The following is a 6,000-nucleotide window of genomic DNA, read 5'->3' as shown; positions in this document are numbered from 1 at the left end:
ATTTTCAAGGTGTGTGACCATCATCCATGGTCAGAATCAATAGCCAGTGCTTCGTGATTATCGAAGTTTCTTCTATAGTTGATGCAGATTTTAACACACATTAATGACCTCATTCATCCTCTCATCCCTGATCACAGACTTTCTTTTTCTTTTAGCTGTTTTCAAATAATCTGAAAAGTATATATGTTTAATATAATAAATAAATTGGAAACTGTAGAAAAATGGTTTCAGGATTTGAAAGGAAAAGCGACGTGTTTGATCTTTCTTTCTGCACTGGAAATATTTACAGATTCATTCTACTGATGAGAAATGAACAATGAAATCTTGAGAATAAAAAATCTAATCAAATCAAATCAGATTTATTTGTATAGCGCCAAATCATAACAAAGTTACATCAAGGCACTTTACATATAGAGCAGGTCTGGACCAAACTCTTTATAAATTTATTTAAAGAGACCAACAGATCCCCGATGAGCAGGAAAAACTACCTTTAAGAGGCAGAAACCTCGAGCAGAACCAGGCTGGGGGGGGGCATCTGCCTCGACCAGTTTGGTTGAGAGTGGGGGAGAGAGAGAGAGAGAGAGAGAGAGAGGGTGAGACAGGCATTGGGGGGGGGGTGTAGGCAGGAACATGTTGCTGCATGAAGTTCATGGAGTTGAGCTGTAATACAGAATTCATGCTATATGGGACCAGCAGGTGTTGCAGGAACATGGGATGGAGATGAGTCACCACCTGCAGGATGAGGACAGGAACTGGGAGAGACAGAGACTTTGGCAGAACATGGTTAGGAAATGCAGTATAAATGCTTAGAACTGGGTGAAACTGTGTTTTTAAGAAGGATGGTTCTTATCAGCGCATGCAAGGGGGGAGGAAGGGAGAGAGAAAGAGGGAGAAGCTCAGTCCTTCCCCCAGCAGCCTCGGCCTACAGCAGCATACCTAAAGAGTAGAGGACTTTTTAACTGTACGCTCTGTCAGACAGGAAAGTTTTAAGCCTGGTCTTGAAAGTTACTAAAGAGTCCGCCCCCCGGACTGATGCTGGGAGTTGGTTCCATAGAAGAGGAGCCTGATAACTGAACCATCTGCCTCCAGATTTACTCTTGGAGACTCTAGGAACCACAAGTAAACCTCCATCTAGAGAGCGGAGTGGCCTGCTAGGACAGTAAGGAACTATGAGCTCTCTGAGATACGATGGAGCTTGGCCATTAAGAGCTTTATATGTTAAAAGAAGGATTTTTAATTCTACTCTATATTTTACTGGCAGCCAATGAAGAGCAGCTAACACGGGAGAGATGTGATCTCTTTTCCTAGTTCCTGTTAATATTCGTGCAGCAGCGTTCTGAATCAACTGAAGGCCTTTTAGAGATTTGTTTGGACAGCCAGATAGTAATGAGTTACAGTAGTCCAGCCTAGAAGTTACAAATGCATGGACTAGTTTTTCTGCTTCATCCTGAGAAAGGATGTTTCTGATTTTCCTAATGTTTCTCAGGTGGAAGAAAGCTGCCCGACTAACTTGTTTTATGTGAGGGACAAAGGACATGTCCTGGTCAAAAATGACTCCAAGGTTTCTTACAGTGGAGCTGGAAGCCAAAGTAATGCCGTCCAAACTGATGAGATGATTAGATAGTATTTTTCTGAGGTGCTTCGGACCGAGTACAATAACTTCTGTTTTGTCAGAGTTGAGAAGTAAAAAATTTCCAGTCATCCAGACTTTTATGTCTTCAAGACATGCCTGCAGTCTGACTATCTGACTGACTTCATTTGGCTTCATTGATAGGTACAGCTGAGTATCGTCTGCGTAGCAGTGGAAATTGATGCTGTGTTTCCTGATAATGTTGCCTAGAGGAAGCAGATAAAGCGTAAAGAGGATTGGTCCAAGTACCGAACCCTGCGGGACTCCATGACTGACTACAGTACATGAGGAGGAGCTGTTGTTTACATGAACAAACTGATGTCTATCTGATAAGTAGGATTTGAACCACCTTAGTGCAGTTCCTTCAATTCCAATTTCATGTTCCAGTCTCTGTAGTAAAATATTATGATCTATGGTGTCGAATGCAGCACTAAGATCTAGAAGGAGAAGTGTGGAGGCTGATCCATTGTCTGAGGCCATTAGAATGTCATTGGAGACTTTAACCAGCTGTTTCTGTGCTATGATGGGCTCTAAATCCTGACTGAAACTCTTCAAACAAACTGTTCCCATCCAGATGCTCGTGTAGTTGTTTTGCTACAGCTTTCTCAATGATTTTAGAAATAAATGGAAGGTTCGATAGTTTGCCAAAACATCTGGATCAAGATTAGGCTTTTTAAGCTGGGGTTTGATGACCGCAGTCTTAAGTGCCTGAGGTACATAACCCAGAAATAAAGTCAGATTAATCAAATCTAGAATGAACGGCTCAATTACATAAAAGATCTCTTTAAAGAGGCTAGTTGGTACTGGGTCTAATAGACAGGTTGACGGTCTGGATGATGAAACTATAGAAGCTAGCTCTGAGAGATTCAGAGGTGAGAATGATTCCAGATGTAAAAGTGGCGCCGCAGCTGATTCAGCAGTTGCCGTCTTCAGAAGGGGATTTTTATCTAACGTAGGCAAGAGCTGATAAATTCTTTCTCTGATCGTGAGAATTTTGTCTGAAAAAAAAAAACTAATAAAATCATTACTGCTTAGAGCTAAGGGGACCACTGGTTCAACTGAGCTATGGCTCTCTGTCAGCCTGGCTACAGTGCTGAAGAGAAACCTGGGGTTGTTCTTGTTTTCTTCTATGAGTGCTGAGTAATATGAACTTCTGTCTTTCCAGGCTCTGTGAGACTCTTCTGACTTACTGGAACGCCAGTTTCTTTCTAATTTCCTTGATGTCTGCTTTAAGGCACGGATTTGGGAATTATACCAGGAAGCCATCCTCCTCAGATTGAATACTTTCTTTTTGAGAGGGGCGGCATTATCAAGATTCGAACGCAGTGTGGCCATAGTGCTAGTCACAAGGTCATCAACCTGCGTATGGGAGAAATCCTCATTTAAATTTAGATATGGCATTGTTGGGAATGATGACCAAATGTTCTCTTTAAATTTAGCCACAGCAGCTTCAGATAAACATCTTCTATAGCTGAATTTATTCCTCAATGCTGTGGAGCCCATTAAAGTAAACTCAAATGTAATAAGGTAATGGTCAGTCAGGAGAGAGTTTTGGGGAAGAATTGTTAGCTTGTCAATTTCAATGCCATAAGTTAGAACAAGATCAAGGATATGATTGTAGAAGTGAGTGGATTCATTCACATGCTGGGAAAAGCCAATTGAGTCTAGTAGGGAAAGAAACCCAGAACTAAGGCTGTCGCTTTCTACATCAACATGTATATTGAAATCTCCCAGAATAATGATTTTATCTGTACTGAGTACTAACTCAACTAAAAAGACATGACTGAAATATATTTTTGTGGATTAGCACAAAATTAGCAAGTAACTTTAACAATTTAGCCGTATTTGTATTATATTTGTATGAAATCAATCAATCGGACGCTGATGGACGGACTGAAGACAGTCAGTGAACTGTAGGTGCCCTCAAAACGTCCCGCTGTGACCTCACAGGCCTAAAATCTAACTACACAATATAGTTACACTTTTTAAAGTGCTATTCATTTATTAGTAGTTGAGGTATAAAATACACACTGCTCTTGTTTTGTTTATAACATATATCCATTTAAACAGATGAACTTAGTCCACTGTTTGTTTTCACGGTTGTCTTTATGACTGTAAGTCTGATTAGTGTCCAATAATCAAACTAAATAATTGTGTGATATGAAAATCACACAGTCTAATTACTCAGATTTGTTTATGATCAAAAACATGTTGAAATCTGAGTAGCATACACAGATATGTGATGGAGTTAAGATGGAAGTCCGAGCCTTCAGGGTGTCCTGACAGAAAGGACGGTCAGTGTTGGTCATTTTTAGCCACACTAAGTTTCTGTGAATCAGCTGAAATTAAACTAAACTAAAAACTGAGTGAATACAGGAAGGTTCATCTGTTCTGCCAGCTGCTCAGGTCAGCTTCATGCTTCACTGTTTCCTGGTTCTGTTTAAGCTGATTCGCTCTCACATGATTTCCATCTTCAGTACTGAAACTCGACTGTTTCTTCGCTTCAGCAGCGATGCCATGCGGTTGCCATGGTTACTGAGGTGCTGGAGGGAAGTGAAACAGCAAAGAGCAGATTCAGTTTTCGTTTCCTCGTCGGAAAGATTCAAACCTGATGATAAGAGGAAACTTGGCAGCCATGTTGACTCCATCTTTATGACGATGAATCATGAAGTTTTAAACAAATCGACACATTTTTCCTCTGAATATTAAAAGCAGGCTGCCGATATTAAGTTTACTTTACTGCCACCTCATGTTTGAGTGTGGTTATCTAAACCGCAGCAGGTTATTATGAATTTAATTATTATAACAAAGTTCAGAAGTGATTTAAAACATAAAAAAAACATTTTCACTGATTCTTATTGAGGAAAGAACATAAATAAGAATTCTGGAAGATTCTGGAGGTCCAAATCACAGAATAATCTATAACCCGTCACATCATGTTTATAAATGTAAATGGAGCAGATGGGAAATTACTAATTTGGTCCAATAAATGTCCTCTGGATGGACACAATGAACTGTTTCAATGGTTTTGTGATATTGCGCAATTATGCGTGAATTCACGAGATCTCGTGGCGGACGACGGAATCACAGAAACAAACAAACCAACACACCTGTCAGAGGTTCGCCCCGCCCACATTTAAAGCGTTCAATTCAATTTAAACCACTGATCAGGACCAGAGAAGACACTTCTGCAGTTGACAGATGTATTAAAGTATGTGGAGTGTTTAAAGTTCAGTCAGAGATCTTCTGGAAGTGTTTCTTCTAAAAACCTTTTTCATGGTGTCATAGTGACAGTTAGAGGTCAGCCTTTCAGATTAAAGGTCCTGACAGCTTGTGGACCTTTAATATCTCCTTTCCTCCAGAAGATGGCAGCAAAACATCTTCAATGAATGAGCTGAAAATCTGTTTTTCAGGATACTGAAGTGGTCAAACTGAAGGACTCTCAGGGACCCAGCTCTGCTTCCTGTTACCTATACCTTCAGAATAAAAGACTGACTCCTCTGAGCTACATTCCACAGTAGGCTTTATTTACACCGTCATCCACGTGGTTGACTAACAGCAGGAAGGGAAACATTACATTGTTTGTGGCGCTGTGAGTCCATCAGTGATGTCAGCGTCTCTGATCCGCCTCACGAAGAAACTCATTTATTTTCAAGGTTACAAGATCCTCCTGAAACAAACCCTCCAAAATAAAATAAGAAGAGCCCAGCAGCAGCTTCAACACCGAAGAGTCCTCAACTGCTTTCAACTTTAAATATTCTGAGCTGCCACCTCAGCCAACAGGAGGCGTGTCCTCCTCCATCAGCTGCTCTGATGCTTCTTCCTGTTTCCTGAATCAGCTGATCTGATCCGCCTTTTCCTGAGCTTTCACTCCATCATGTCCTCCAGTGGGTCCAAGTCCCTTCCTCCCCCCTTCTCTCCCTCCCTTCCTCCCCCCTTCTCTCCCTCCCTTGCTCCTTCCCTTCCTCCCTTCATCTCTCTCTTCCTCCCTCCCTTCCTTCCTCCCTCCCTCCATCCTTTCCTCCCTTCATCCCTTCCTCCCTTCCTTCCTTCCTCCCTCCCTCCCTTCATCCCTCTCTCCCTCCTTCCCTTCCTCCCTCCCTCCCTTCTTCCCTTCCTCCCTTCCTTCTTTCCTCCCTCCCTCCATCCTTCCTCCCTTCATCCCTCTCTCCCTCCTTCCCTCCCTCCCTCCCTCCCTTCCTCCCTCCCCTCATCCTTCTCTCCCTCCTTCCCTCCCTCCCTCCCTCCCTTCCTCCCTTCCTCCCTTCCTTCTTTCCTCCCTCCCTCCATCCTTTCCTCCCTTCATCCCTCTCTCCCTCCTTACCTTCCTCCCTCCCTCCCTTCTTCCCTTCCTCCCTTCCTTCTTTCCT

The sequence above is a fragment of the Echeneis naucrates genome, chromosome 11, assembly GCF_900963305.1.
Source record: "Echeneis naucrates chromosome 11, fEcheNa1.1, whole genome shotgun sequence".
In the NCBI taxonomy this organism is placed as follows: domain Eukaryota; kingdom Metazoa; phylum Chordata; class Actinopteri; order Carangiformes; family Echeneidae; genus Echeneis; species Echeneis naucrates.
Note: the sequence above shows the minus strand (reverse complement) of the source record.